This window comes from Dendrobates tinctorius, unplaced genomic scaffold, assembly GCF_039654945.1.
Source record: "Dendrobates tinctorius isolate UK_male_01 unplaced genomic scaffold, ASM3965494v1 ptg000029l, whole genome shotgun sequence".
In the NCBI taxonomy this organism is placed as follows: Eukaryota; Metazoa; Chordata; class Amphibia; order Anura; family Dendrobatidae; genus Dendrobates; species Dendrobates tinctorius.
Window position 1 is genome coordinate 27,635,841 of NW_027361697.1, and position 16,281 is coordinate 27,652,121.

General features: G+C 41.0%; 1 pseudogene; it reads right to left on the reverse strand.

The window, feature by feature from the left end:
* Positions 1-458: 458 nt before the first annotated feature.
* Positions 459-1,698, reverse strand: LOC141085718 (charged multivesicular body protein 2b-B-like; annotated as a pseudogene).
* Positions 1,699-16,281: the final 14,583 nt, after the last annotated feature.

Genomic DNA, 16,281 nt, shown 5'->3' on the forward strand with positions numbered 1-16,281 from the left:
GTGACAGCAGCCAAACTTAAAAACCCGATATAAATCTGGTATCGCTGTAATCGCACCAATCCGAAAAATAAAGTCACCTAATCACTTATGCCGCACGAGTAATGGCGTAAAAAAAATAACCAATTCTTCACATGCTGTTGATTTTTTCATTCTGCCTCCCAAAGGTTGCAGTAAGACTTGGCGCACATTTATCTTGCGCTCTTAACTGATCGCTTAAATCGGGGTTTCTGAGTAAATCTCTGAAATACGTCAATCTGACGAAACCCCCGCAGGAGATTCCCTATAATAAGGCAGATGGAGGCACTGTGGATGGCATCTGACCTATGATCAGGTGGTGTCCGTCTTTTTAGGATTGAATAAAATTGCCATCAGCCACAGTTTTGTGCACTTTTGAAAAGAAGGACACCGCTGAACAGAGGCCAGACGAGTCCAAAGTAACTCTGTTGCCTCATTATAGTTTATTTAGAGGAGGACGCGGAGGGTAGGCCTTTGGCCACTGAAGGTGCTTTTGTCATCTTTCCTGAAATTTCAAATCCAATTTCATCCAACACCTGGTTCACAATATCCTGGCTTTCCTCCTCGTCTTCCGAGGCATCAAAGATGTCATCCAGAGTGTCGGTAATCATTTCTTCCATCATTTCCATCTTCATATTTTCTTTTTGGAAATTCTGCATAGTCTGCAGAGTTTTCTGTGAATCCATTTTCTTGTTCACGGCTTGCATGGTTTTTGCCATCTTCATCTGTGAGCTCATGACTTTGGTCTGCGTTGACATGGAGGTGACTTTGGAACTAACAGAGTAAGTTCTGGTTTTCTGCTTATGTAGCTGTACCAGCTGCTTTGTGAGAACTCTGCAGGCATCCTTGTTAGGCCTGTTACACACTTCAGTCTTTTCTGTCAGTCAAAATCCGCCAAAATAGCGGAAAACGGATCCGCAGGCGGACTGACAGAAACAGGGGTCAGCGGATCGGCGGATGTACGGATCCGCCGATGGTAAAAATTTAAAGGAACCGCGCCTGGGGGAAAAAAAAAATTATTACCTGGATGTAGTGGTATCGGGACGATGTGGTGAGTGATCATCGCGGGAAGTGGGCGAGTAGCGATCGTGAGAGGAGGAGATCGCGCGATGCTAGAGGAGGAGGGAGGAGTCGCGCGATGCTAGAGGAGGAGGCTGGAGATTGGGCGAGAAGTGGAGGAGTCGCGCGATGAGGAGGCTGGAGATCGGGCGAGAAGTGGAGGAGGCAGGTAAGGAGAGAGAGATTTTTTCATCCAGCAGCCAGACAGAAATGCGGGTTAAAATAGAAAATAGCAGCTACGGACACACAAAAAACGTTGCAGGGTCCGTCCGGTCAGGTGAGCGGACGCCAAACTTTTGGCGGACTCGCAAAAATGCGGATGCTATCGACGGCCATCAGTCAAAATCCGACGATAATGAAAGTCAATGGGGGAAAAACCGGATCCGCAAAGAAAAATGGCGGATCCGTTTTTTTCCAAAACGTCAGATTTTGACTGATAGTGACAAACGGATGTGTGAAACAGGCCTTACCTGTCTTGGCCATCTTCTTGATTTCCATTTCCAGCTGTTTCTCCTGCTTCCTCAAGGCTGCCCGGTCTCTGGCTATAGCCCTCTGAGTGCCTTTAGCTCCTTATTCTGCTCCTTTATTGTCATCCACCGTCTTCTTCTTGAACAGTGAGGCCATGTCTGCCGCTCAATCTCCACTTCCTTGTTTGCCAAATTTCCGTTTTTTTTCACAAATAAACGCAAGTCATACCAAAGAAATTTTACCACTATCATGAAGTACAATATGTCAGGATAAAACATTCACAGAATCACTGGGATCCTTTGAAGATTTCCAGAGTTATTACCTCATAAAGTGGGAGTGGTCAGAATGGTAAAAAATTGGCCTGGTCAGGAAGGTGAAAACAGGCTTCGGGGTGAAAGGGTTAACGTGCAAACCACCCTTGGGGGTAAAGGGGTTAATAGCACTTTGAAGCTGCCTGGCACCTGCACTGAGAGCCCCACTATCGGGAGTAAATAAACTTTATTTATCCAGGCAGCTTTGCCTCAAGATTTCAGGCATAGGAGTGGCGCAGGCATAGCTTCAATCATCGCTCTGTGTAAAGTGAGCTGTAGCTGTGACCCTGATCCTGGCACTGACTGATATCTGGTTCTAATCCTGACTCTAAAGGCTGCCCACCCCAATGACTGAAAATCTGAGGCTTACAGGAGGAAGAAATGTTATTTCCTCTCGGCAGCGGGGCTCTCAATGTGGGCACCGGGAAACTTCAAAATTAACCTGCGGATTAACCTAACATTTGCATATTGTTAGCATTTTTTTACATGACAGGATCCTTTTTAAGAAACTTTATGCACGCTGGTTGTTTTGTGATCAGAGTTTGGCAAAGTGTCAACACTTTTACCATCGGGACCATTCCTCATTAGGTCACTATCACTAGTTATCTTTCACTGTTGTTTTAAGAAGCAGTGGTCATGGCTGGAAGAAGTCACCATGGCGGCCTGGACAGCATAGAGTAGAAAAGAAAAAGTTAACTGTTCTAGTCATAGACCTATATCACCTGTAGGTCTAAACCCTTTTCAATAATGTGACAAGAAATTATGACTTGACATTTATCCAAAGTGTATAGCCACCTTTACACCTCCAGAGAATGATGTCAATATCCCAAGGCTGTTTATATATTTAATATACAATAATAGAGACCTATTTTAAACACACTTGATAGGGACCTTCTAATGCTCATTGGTATTACTGATTTTTCCAATGCATCATGCTGGTCATTCTAGGTTGATGACCTATTGCTAAATGTCACGGACTCACTATTGCCACACTTTCCTTTTAGCCTTTCTGTGACAGATCCAATTAAAAGGTCTTCTAGGTTTTCATTAATGAAAAAAAGAAAGGACATTAAAGGAGTTCATCTACAATGTATTTTGGTTCCCGTATTCTCCATATTGGTTTGTTAACTTAAATCACTTTAACCTTTTGTTTCTAACCGTATGATTATTTCTTCACAGCAAGCATTTATAAGAACAAAAAACGAGACACAGCATATTTTGATGGACAGTCATAGTTATCTAAATTACAGACTACATCTATCGCAGCGACACATAGTCAACTTTGACAAGAACCAAAAATTCTGATGTGAAAAGAACATTTATAGCAATAAACAAGTATTCAGATTTGTCTTACTGTCATAGTTATATAGATGTGCAATGGATGAAGAGAAGATCCTTCTGCAGGAAATGCAAAACTTCAGGAAAGGAAAAAAAAATCAAATAGACTCAAATAACGGAAATAAAAAGATGGCTAGAAATATTGGTAAAGAACTGAGGGAATTGTCGATGTCACGCTGCTGCTATGCAGGTAGAAGCAAGCTCCACTAGATGGCAATAGAATGGAGGGAGGACGGCACACAGCAAGAGCAAACCTGCAGCGAAGCAGCGAGGCTACCAGCAGGTGGCAGCAGAATAGTCAAACAAGCCAGGTCGATATTAGTCTGTGGTGCAGTACCAAAGAAATAAGCAAACACAGAGTCAGAATCAAGCCAAATGGGTCAGTACTGGTCAGGAGCAGATATGCCAAAGACAACAGACAAATAGCAGGTCAGGCAAGAGAGGAGGAACACAAGTCCACTATATAATAGTACAAATTTTTATTTAGATAATACAAAAAGACACATACGAGAGCAAAAGCCATAAAGCCATCAAATACATAGTGTAAAGTGATGAGGGCAATCTGAAATCATTAGCCAGAAGTGATATAGACCAGGTGTTAACCCAAAAGTCAAAAGTACAAAGCCATTAGAGCAAAGGTCATAAAAGAGTTAAACAGCAACTGCACAAGCATTAATCCACTATGGGACTCAGGGGATAAAAAAACCCTACTGAGAGAGCAGTAGTGCATGCCTCCAGAAATAATAAATACATGCAAGTGTGTCTCATAGCAATAAACCCCATGCAGGGAAAATAGTTTAGTAATAAAAAAAAAAAAAGAGAAGGGGCATTAATCTGGTATATACCAGTAGCCCTATACATAACAAATTCCCTAAATACCTGCATGTCTTAAGGAAATAAATGACCCTTACCCATTGTGAGGCTGACTTAGGGCACACCGGTCTGACCCCAATGCACGTTTCACCAACAGAAAGTTCGCTTCCTCAGGTCAGGGTCCAAGCCAAGTCAAATACCAGAGAGTCCAAAACATGAAAGGGGGAACACAGAGTCAGGATGGGAAGAGGGGAACAAACAGACACTGGCAAAGTCAGCAACAGCAGAAGGACAAATCAGGGAATCAGGGTATACACGGAGTCAGCTACTCACGCTCTAGGCAGAAACTATAAATAACACCGCCTGCAGGATGCAGTGGAGAGAAATTGCCAGCCTGAAGCCAGAACAAGGCAGAGAAAAGTTAACCCTTGACATGATCAGACCGGGAAAGAGAGACAGGATACAAAACCCGGCCTGGATCATGACAGTCAACACATCCACTGGTAAAATAGTAACTATTTATTTAAAAAATATTAGAACAGTAGTAGAAAAACTAATGTGCAATGCCTGGTTAGACTAAGGGCACATCATACGCCAGAAACGGGTCAGTTTTTACCAAACGGCTGTGGAAACAATTCCCTCCATTCTTTTCCTTGTTATCATTCCTCAACACCAGCAAAATTTGGCAGTGCACCCAGGGTTCTAGAGGCTGAATAAAATTGTTATTATTATTTAATCATGGTAATATCATCCTTCTTTCCTTTTCTTGCTTGGTTATCAATATTTTAGGAAGTAAACTAAAATATGTTTACAAGCAGTGGAAAAAGTGGATATTGGACAGCGCTGGAAATCCGTATTTGCAAAGTTTAAAATCCATGTTTAATGAAGAACAAATGTAGGAAAAAAATGTAAACACAAAAGAAAAGTGTAGATTTCAAAGTTCATAGGGAAATGAAATTAATTCAAACAATTTTTTCTGTCATGTAAACAAGATTTTTTAAACACTGCTCATATGCATTGTTCTGTATCTTGCTGCATTCCTTCTTATGAAAGGTTCAGCTCATTAGGTTTGGATGAAATATTATCATATTTATTGCAAGGGAATTTACAAGTGTCCAAGTGTGGCAACAATAACGTGTTTTCAGCTCTTCTTTTTAATTTTTATTATGGAAAATGAAAATTGAATAGCATGTTTTATAATGGAGCACGAAACTCTCCATATGGTATGTTTGAGAAACTTTTCATATCATACGAAACCCAACAAATGACACATTCTCTACATACCTAAACTCTGCTATATACAGCACCATCTGCTCATGGCTAATAATATTTGAAAAAACGCAACTGCTTTTTTTTCTGAGACATTTAAGTTATAGATGAAATACCCTTTTACACTTTTTGCCAACCAAAGATAAATTTTGACCTTTACACCAAACTATTTTTCATAGTTTCATAGTTTTAAGGTTGACGGTAGACGTAAGTTCATCAAATTCAATCTATATCCTAACTTTTTGTTGCAGAGGAAGGCAAAAACCACATGGGCAGACACTAACAGCTACATATTTTGGGAAAAAATCCTTCCTGACTCCATAAGGCACTCAGACTAGTTCCCTGGATCAATGGCCCATCACAGAATCTATTGCCCAAAATCTACAATATTACCGTATATACTCATGTATAAGCCGACTCGTGTATAAGCAGACCCCCCCTAATTTTGTCACAAAAAACTGGGAAAACTTATTGACTCGCGTATAAGCCTAGGGTGGAAAATGCAGCAGCTACTGGTAAATTTCAAAGATAAAAATAGATACCAATAAAAGTAAAATTAATTGAGACATCAGTATAATACTTATAATGCTGCACAGTGATTGGTGGCCCCTTATAATGCTGCACAGTGATTGGTGGCCCCTTATAATTCTGCACAGTGATGAGTGGTCCCTTATAATGCTGCACAGCGAGTGGCCCCTTATAATGCTGCACAGTGAGTGGCCCCTTATAATGCTGCACAGTGAGTAGCCCCAATGCATTCTCATATTGCACAGGTAGCTAGGGTAATCCAGTCATTTAGATGCTGCCGCTGCCTCAATTAAAGGAAAAAAAAAAAAAACCTATATACTCACCTCGTCGCTGCCGCTGCTCATCAGCGTTGCCGACTCTGCAGTGACTGTTCATGCAGAGGGCGCGTGCTAACTATGTCATGGCGCCCTCTGACCTGAACGTCACTGCCAGAGGATGCAAGACAGCAGAGCGACGTGCAGCGGTGGAACGGGGGACAGGTGAATATGGCTCCCCTCGTCATACTCACCTCTCCTGGCATGTCTCTGCAGCCCCCCATGCTTGTTCCATGTTGTCGATACGCTCTTCTTCCTGCTTTCTGCGGTCACGTGGTACTGCTCATTATATTCATGAGTTTAATGAGCGGTACCACGTGACCGCTGAAAGCAGGAAGAACAGTGCGCCGACAACATAGAACAAGCACGGGGGGCTGGAGAGACATGCCAGGAGAGGTGAGTATGATCTCCGACAACCCCCGCTCCCCCTCCCTGGCCGACCTCCAGTATATGACTCGCGTATAAGCCAAAAGGGGGACTTTCAGCCCAAATAAAGGGCAGAAAATCTCAGCTTATACGCGAGTATATATTGTATATTTATTAAGAAAGGCATCCAGGACTCTTTTGGATTTTAGTAGTGAATCACTGATTACAACATCACGTGGCAGAGAGTTTCATGGTCTCACTGCTCTTACAGTAAAAAGTCTGTGTCAGTGATTATAATTAAACCTTCTTTCCTCTACACATAGAGGATGCCCCCTTGTCACCGTTGCAGGTCTAAGTGTAAAAAGACCATTGAAAAGATCTCTGTACTGTCCACTGATATATTTGAGCATTGTAGTAAGATCGTCACTAAGCCTTTATTTTTCCAAACTGAATAACCACGCATAATAATCTATTGGGATATTACAGTCTACCCATTCCCTTAATTATCGTTGGTGGCTCTTCTCTGCAACTGTTCTACTTCAGCTGTGTCCTTCTTATACACCGGAGGCCAATATTGTACTTAGTATCAAAGGATAGCTGCACTAGAGACGTGTATAGAGGAAAAACTATGTTCTCGTCATGAGAATCTATGCCTCTTTGATTGCAACCCATTATTTTATTTGACTACAAAAACCATAGAGTCAAAAGTTCACTAAAATATGACACAATTTTATTAAAGATATCGAAGACAGGCATACAAATACGTATACACATAAACAGACAAGGTCAATAGACAGACTCATATGTTAAAGGGCCTACTCATCTAAAAATGAGTATCAGGGGTGGAGAAGTGAACCAAGAAAAATGGTACATGCAAAATGCCAGTGCCTGAACATAACATCACACCTTTATTAGGTGCATTCGAACTCCCAACTAGGACTGCTGTTATGAATGTTTGGGTTTTTCAGTAAATAAGCTCAAAAAGTGTGCTTAAAGCAAACTCAAGCATGCATAAACATTGGAAGGTGATCCTTTATGACTCTTACCCATGTTACCCACAAAGAGTAGCAGGGGCTGGTGGCATATACCATGTAGCATAGTACAGTACCACCAGGATATACTGATGCCCTCTAGCGAACTTGACCAGAGGTCCCACTACATCCATGGCTATGAGATTAAATGGCATCTCAATGATAGGCAATGGTACTAAGGGCTATGTAAGTGAGCCACCGGGGAGGTCAGCTGCCTTTTTATAGCCCTTGCATCAGTAGCTGCTCGATTACCTCCCCCCTCTCAACTTGGTGATCCGATATAGTAACTCCCTATTAACAGCTAAATACCAATATCGGGAATCAGCCCTCGACTGTGGAGCAACACCATAAAGTATGGACACATTATAAACGCCCCTTTAAAAGTTAAGTCCCTGAGTTGGGCGGTTCTGATATTTCAACCAGACACCTCAAGCTCAGGGAGGTTGGCCTTCGAGGATGCTGCCTCATCCTCATTCCCAATAGCAGGCAGCTCAGCAGTGATGCACTGCAATGCTAGCTGACAATCAGTGCCGGGGTGTGGTTTTAGGCACCACTCTCTATGTTCAGAGTGGTTGACACAAGCCGAGCTGCAACACCTCTGTGAATGAAAGCCAGAAGCTGCAGGGAGGAATACCTGAGGTCCCACAAACTTGCAAATTCCCTATGCTTACGTCCACACTTCTGTGAAGGAGTTCAAAGAGATGAACCCCTGATAATGATTCAGACCCTTTACACGTTTTAGCCTGTCCTAGTAGGATTTCTATAAAAGAGGATCCATCGCTGTTACAAGTAGTGTAACACAACTGAAAATTAGAGCTAGAGTTTACAAATGGGAAAATTGGGGAAAATTTGAGAATGCAAGTCATATATTAGCCAGAAATAGCATTGTGTCTTATATAAACATATAAACTAGTCCCCAGAAACTACAGGAATGCTTGAAAGTATATTGTTTAGGAGTATACAAAACTCAAAGGAGCTATTATTTTACTTGAATGGAATCTGTTATCAAGTTTTGCTGCTCTATCGGAGAGCAACATAATGTAGGGGCCGAGACCATGATTGCAACAATGTGTCAGTTACTGGGAATACTGCTGTAGTTTTGATAAAACACTGTTTTCTCTGCTGCACATCTGACAGTTTTCTGAATGCTGAGCCCTGTTTAACCCTGCCCACACTACTGATTAGCAGATTTCTGTGTTCACTGTGCATAGGCAGAAATCATCCAATTAGCAGTGGGAAGTGAAGAGGGCTAAAAGAAGCTTATGAATATGGACAACTGCAATGCAACAGATTAACTACACTGTGTGCAGAATTATTATGCAAATGAGTATTTTGATCACATCATCCTTTTTATACATGTTGTCCTACTGCAAGCTGTATAGGCTTGAAAGCCAACTGCAAATTATGTAAATCAGGTGATTTGCATCTCTGTAATGAGGCGGGGTGTGGTCTAATGACATCAACACCCTATATAAGGTGTGTTTAATTATTTGGCAACTTCCTTTCCTTTGGCAAAATGGGTCAGAAGAAAGATTTCACAGACTCTGAAAAGTCAGAAATTGTGAGATGTCTTGCAGAGGGATGCAGCAGTCTTGAAATTGCCAAACTTTTGAAGCGTGATCACCGAACAATCAAGCGTTTCATGGCAAATATCCAACAGGGTCGCAAGAAGCGTGTTGATAAAAAAAGGCGCAAAATAACTGCCCATGAATTGAGGAAAATCAAGCGTCAAGCTGCCAAGATGCCATTTGCCACCAGTTTTGCCACATTTCAGAGCTGCAACGTTACTGGAGTATCAAAAAGCACAAGGTGTGCCATACTCAGGGACATGGCCAAGGTAAGGAAGGCTGAAAAACGACCACCTTTGAACAAGAAACATAAGATAAAACATCAAGACTGGGCCAAGAAATATCTTAAGACTGATTTTTCTAAGGTTCTATGGACTGATGAAATGAGAGTAACTCTTGATAGGCCAGATGGATGGGCCTGAGGCTGGATCAGTAAAGGGCAGAGAGCTCCACTCCAACTCAGACGCCAGCAAGGTGGAGGTGGGGTACTGGTATGGGCTGGTATCATCAAAGATGAACATGTGGGACCTTTTCGGGTTGCAGATGGAGTGAAGCTAAACTCCCAGACCTACTGCCAGTTTCTGGAAGACACCTTCTTCAAGCAGTGGTACAGGAAGAAGTCGGTATCGTTCAAGAAAAACATGATTTTCATGCAGGACAATGCTCCATCACATGCATCCAAATACTACACAGCGTGGCTGCCCAGTAAAGGTCTAAAAGAAGAAAAAATAATAGAATCATAGAATCATAGAATCGTAGAGTTGGAAGGGACCTCCTGGGCCATCTGGTCCAACCCCCTGCTCAAAGCAGGATTTGCTAAATCATCCCAGTCAGATGTCTGTCCAGCCTCTGTTTGAAGACTTCCATTGAAGGAGAACTCACCACTTCTCGTGGCAGCCTGTTCCACTCATTGATCACTCTAACTGTCAAAAAGTTTTTTCTAATATCTAATCTGTGTCTCCTCCCATTCAGTTTCATCCCATTGCTTCTAGTCTTTCCTTGTGCAAATGAGAAAAAAGTTGATCCTTCTACAATGTGACAGCCCTTTAGATATTTGTAGACAGCTATTAAGTCTCCTCTCAGTCTTCTCTTTTGCAAGCTAAACATTCCCAAATCCTGCAACCTTTCCTCATAAGACAGGGTTTGCAGACCGGTCACCATTCTGGTCGCTCTTTTCTGAACTTGCTCCAGTTTGTTGATGTCTTTTTTAAAATGTGGTGCCCAAAACTGGACACAATACTCCAGATGAGGTCTGATCAAAGAGGAGTAGAGGGAAATAATGACCACGTGATCTAGACTGTATGCTTCTGTTAATACATCCTAGAATTGCATTTGCCTTTTTTGCTGCTGCATCACACTGTTGACTCATATTCAGTCTGTGATCTATTAGTATACCCAAGTCTTTTTCACATGTGCTGTCACTTAGCCCTATTCCTCCCATTCTGTATATGCTTTTTTCATTTTTATTGCCCAGATGTAGTACTTTGCATTTCTCCCTGTTAAAAACCATTCTGTTAGTTGCTGCCCACTTCTCCAGTTTATTTATATCTTTTTGAATCCTCTCTCTCTTCTCTAGTATTAGCTATCCCTCCTAGCTTTGTGTCATCAGAAAATTTAATCAGTTTACCCTCAATTCCTTCATCTAAATCGTTGATAAAGATGTTGAACAATAGAGGGCCCAGGACAGAGCCCTGTGGTACCCCACTTGAGACATTCTTCCAACTGGATGTGCAGCCATTTACGACCACTCTTTGGGTCCGATCACTATTTAAGTTATGAATCCACCTAACAGTTGCCTTGTCCATTCCATACTTAGTCATTTTTTCAATAAGGATTGTATGAGTGACTTTGTCAAATGCTTTGCTGAAGTCAAGATATACTATATCTACAGCATTTTCTTGATCCACCCAATCAGTGATTCCGTCATAGAAGGAAATTAAGTTAGTCTGACATGACTTATTAGTTACAAACCCATGCTGACTCTGTTTAATCACTTCATTCTTATCCAGGTACTGACATACATGTTGTTTAATAATTTGTTCAAAGATCTTTCCTGGTATAGAAGTCAGACTCACCGGCCTATAGTTGCCTGGGTCCACCTTCTTCCCCTTTTTGAAGATAGGAACAACATTTGCTCTTCTCCAGTCTTCTGGCACTTCTCCTGTTCTCCAAGTATTTTCAAAGATTATGGAGAGGGCTTCAAAAATTTCTTCTGCTATCTCCTTCAGTACTTTGGGGTGTAATTCATCTGGACCTGGAGACTTGAATTCATTTAGGTTAGCTAAGTGTTTCCACACTATCTTTCTGTTTATAGACATGGCCCCCTTGTTCACCTGATCTGAACCCCATAGAGAACCTGTGGTCCCTCATAAAATGTGAGATCTACAGGGAGTGAAAACAGTACACCTCTCGGAACAGTGTCTGGGAGGCTGTGGTGGCTGCTGCACGCAATGTTGATCGTAAACAGATCAAGCAACTGACAGAATCTATGGATGGAAGGCTTTTGAGTGTCATCGTAAAGAAAGGTGGCTATATTGGTCACTGATTTTTTTTTGTTTTTGAATGTCAGAAATGTTTATTTCTAAATTTTGTGCTGTTATATTGGTTTACCTGGTGAAAATAAACAAGTGAGATGGGTATATATTTGTTTTTTATTAAGTTGCCTAATAATTCTGCACAGTAATAGTTACCTGAAAAAGCAGATATCCTCCTAAGATAGCCAAATCTAAAAAAACCCACTCCAACTTCCAAAAATATTAAGCTTTGATATTTATGAGTCTTTTGGGTTTATTGAGAACATAGTTGTTGGTCAATAATAAATAGAATCCTCTCAAATACAACTTGCCTAATAATTCTGCAGACACATTGAACAACTCTCAGATGAGGTAGCAAAAAACCTGGTGAAAAGTATTTTTAATGTTTAATGGGACTGTTCATTGCCTAACAAGAAAAGCAGTTTTATATATATATATATATATATATATATATATATATATATATATATATATATTTAAATTGAGTCTTGTAAAATGTAAACCTTAAAAAAATGAAAGTGTAATGTCACTTTAGATGTCTTTGAAAATTAAAACGTACAATTTCTTAAGCTAAGCACAATTTCTAAAGCTAAGCAAAATTAGTTTAGCCTACATATAGCTTTGAAGTTTGTCCCCTATTTTAAAAGTTGTCATATCATTATTACTTTAATAAGGAGGAACATGAACGTGCACTCGAAAACTTTTGAATGCGTGTTAATATAAGAAGCAATATGTTACAGTGTCATGTATTAAAAAGAGGTCATCTCTATTTCTCTTTAATACTTTAGATAACTTTATATTAAACAGATGTACTCTAGGCTAAAGAAATCATTTTGTTCCTTGCCATATGCCACAAATGTGAGTTCTTCAATTCCTGCAGTATTATCGTAAAGGGTGAAATCAATGAAATCTCTAAAAATACCTACATTGTATGACAATTCATATGTAAAAAAAAACCCTGCATTCAAAAATTCATTTGTAAAACGCTGGAATTAAAAAAAAAGTGTAATACAAGTGCAATTTATTCACCAATGTATTATCAAAGGACTGCAAAATAGTGCTAGTGAAAAATGGGTCATTTAAGAGTAGGTATAAAAAAAATATTAATAGCTTAAAACATTGATTTGTTATCCTGGACAAAGAATATACTATATATATGCTTTTATACATTGAATGGATAAGTTGCTTTAACATCTTTCTCTGTATCTCACGGTGCAGTACATGTAAGGAGCTGATTCTGCTCTATCAGCAGGGGTGTCAGTTATACTATATAGTTAGCACCCCAGTGCAATGACCGGGTGTCTTTTGCCCGCTGTACACACCGATAAGCACTGCTCCTCGGATCATACTATATTTTGTCACATGACAATCTTATTTATGCATATATACTGGTAACATGTGGAGCAGCTCTCTGCCTTTATACTACTGAAACGGCCTGCAAATCACACGGGTGTTTTTCCTCTTCATTTCCATCGTTGTGCATTTTTTATATAATATGTGTCTACTTGTGTGTACTACATTCTATGTGATGGTATTGAAATAAATATAATACTTTTACACCATTATACTCCTTTGTTCTCTTTTCACTATCAATATGGAGTTGGTGTTTTTTCCAGGCCTTGGGTCTTTCTGCACTATTTAGTGCATTGTGTTTTGTAACCAATATGCTACCTGGCAGTTTAATCATTATATGCAATATAGGTATAGATATAGGATGCCCCCAGCAGAAGGCAGCCGTGAAACGCGCGTCAGGGTGGGGAGTCACCACTCTCTTGATCTCCAGGTATCTATATGGCATATACCCTTTTCTTTGGCTGCATTCTTTCCCCCTTCACTGTTAAGTTTCTTTTTGTTCATCTAGCATTTGGGGACCGCTTTTGTCTTTTGGTTTTTACTGCTTGCACAGAAGCAATACTCTAGCTTATCAGCAGATATACCTGGTTATGCTCATATATTTATACTGATCAATTATTTTAATTGATGTGGTGACATCTCTCATTGTGAGACATTTCTGCTTTTTTAATCTTTTTGATGTTATTTTTTAATTCATTATTAATAAAAACTAGATATTTTATAATTTCTGGATCTCTTCATGTTTCTGTTGATGATGGTCATCAGAATAGTGGTTGCATTACTGTATTAAATATGTATTGATATTGTAGCTATTGGTATGGGACAAATGAGTTTCTAGGCTCAAACTACGATATTGCTTTTTGATCGAGCTTAGATGGACATTTTTACAATGATTTGTAGGGTCAGATTAAGGCTACACTCACACGTAGCGGAACTCTCGCGGAAATTACAGCGAGAATTCCGAATTCCATTCCACGGGAAAATCGCATTTTAAATTCCCACGATTTTCCCGCGGAAAAACTATCATTTTGCAAGCGTTATTAGCGTCATCGCTCGCAAAGGATTACTGGGACCGGGAGCATGGAGAGAGGCAGGAAGGCTGCACGGGACGCTGGAAGGTGAGAATAACAATATTTTTTATTTTAAATTCTATTTTTTACAGGGATATGATACCCAAAGCCCGGAGGACAGTCTCCTCTCCTCCGGACCGTGGGTAACATCCGCAAATGTTCTGCTTACTTTTCGTATGGTGTGCACAGGCACATGCAGAATGTAAGCAGAACAATGCATTCCTATGGGTGCGGGATCGCCGCAATTCTGCTAAATTAATCAGCATGCTGTGTTTTTTACCGCAAAGCGATTCCGCCGCGGTAAAAACTGCAGCATTAGCACAGCACTGCGGAATCCCATAGGAATGCATGGGATGCTTATTTTTTGCATTTTTGCAGCAAAATCGCGCAGGTAAAACAGCCGCAAAAGCGCGAAAAAATCGGCACGTGTGAACATAGCATAAAACTTTTACTGCAAAAGTAGTATTTTTCTGTTGATGTGGAACTTTGTGCTGCAAAGTTTGCAATCCCTAGTGTCTTGATCCAAGGTGGATCTGACAGTTTAAATGCACAAAGTGAACTTTTTTTCCTTTGGCTTGGTACCAAAGTGGGTTGATTGCCCCCGGTGGCCATTAGAATTATTACACATGGTGTCGTTCATTCTAAGTTGCCCGGTGGTGGTGAGTGGTATGGCACTTTAGTTCTTTGGTTAAGTGGACGTGATTAGGTAACAGGTGTGACTGCTCTATAAATGAGTGTCAGGTGTATCATTCACTATTGGTGATATTGTGTGTTAGTCATTCACAAGGAAGCCTGGGTGAATGAAGGAGCTGAACATGGGGACGAGTGGTAGCTAGGTGGTCTGCAAGAAGGGCTGGCATGGCGTGGTGGAGTCACAGTTTATGGTGTTGGCAGGAAGTGCTTGCATGGCTTGGTGGAGTGACGACTATGGAGAGAGTTGCACTCAGCATGCGGGACTTGGTTGCTGAGAGCTGGACTCAAGCATGCTTGACTTTTTGGGCAGGAGCTGAACTCATGTTTGGGACTCTGTTACCGGACAGCTGCAACTGGTGGTGGACTCTGCTCCAAGGCTGCACTATGGTGAAGGATCCAGTTATGGTGATGGATCCGGGTGGAGAAGATGCACACAGGTGGTGGGCTCTGTTGCTAGGAGCGTACGCAACAGAGCAAAGCTAAGTGGTGTTTCCCCTGTTTTGTCATCTTTCCTCATGTGTGTTTTAGTGCAGTGGTGGGATTAGTTTCCGCACCGACCAATTCCCTAGTGAGGGTTTAGGTCAAGGCGAGCTAGGGTTTTTAGGTTCCTGTTGCACGCCCGGTGCAGAACCGGCATAGGGAATGTTAGGAGTGCAGATACACTGGCTCAGGGGAGCTCAGGAGGTCTCCACTTCCCTATTCCCTATTGCAGGGCCCACTATTGTTAATGTTTCCCAGATTTCCTTTATTGTTTAAATTCGCCTTACTGGAGGCGGGGTTTCCAGACTTGTATATACGTGTAATGTCTAAATTCGCCAGTTGGAGGCGGTGTATCCAGCTGAACGTGTTTATTATTTAAATTCGCCCCACTGGAGGCGGTGTATCCAGGGTCACGTGCATCACATGGGTTCGCCTTGCGGTACTCGCTGCATCCAGACACGCGTGACCGTGACACCTAGCATTCCCTGAGATTCTGAAATCTGCAAAGTTTTGTAAAACTTGATTTGCTTGCAATGTGCTATTCTTCTCTGCAGACTTTTAGCATAAAACCAGAAGCAAATCTTCCACAAACACGATCTAAAAGTCAATCAGCAGCAGGATTAAAAATGACAAAACGGTTGCATTTTTTTAACTTTCACTTACTTTTTCCAGCATTACAAAGCGAGAGTTCATTCATCAAATAGATATAATAAAAATGAATTCACTTTGGTTATATGGCTCCAAATATACAGTAGGAACAGATATCATATAAACCTCCTCACTATGGAGTTTCCTTTTTTTTAATCTGTGTTCATTTTGCTTCACTTTAAAAATCATACAAAAAGAGTTGTACTTGTCATGGTGTGATTGCTTAAAATTTCATCTTGAGACAGGGTTGGGTTGAAGATCATTACCAAAGTAGGAGCTATGTGCTGAGACTAATGAGGAATGCTGCTAAAGGTTGAATGCAGGAACCTGCCTGCACTAACAGGGGATCTAATTATTTGTTTCTGATGTCCTAGCTGCTTGATATCACTATTTTTGTTTTTACTGTGAAGTATTTTTCTTGGG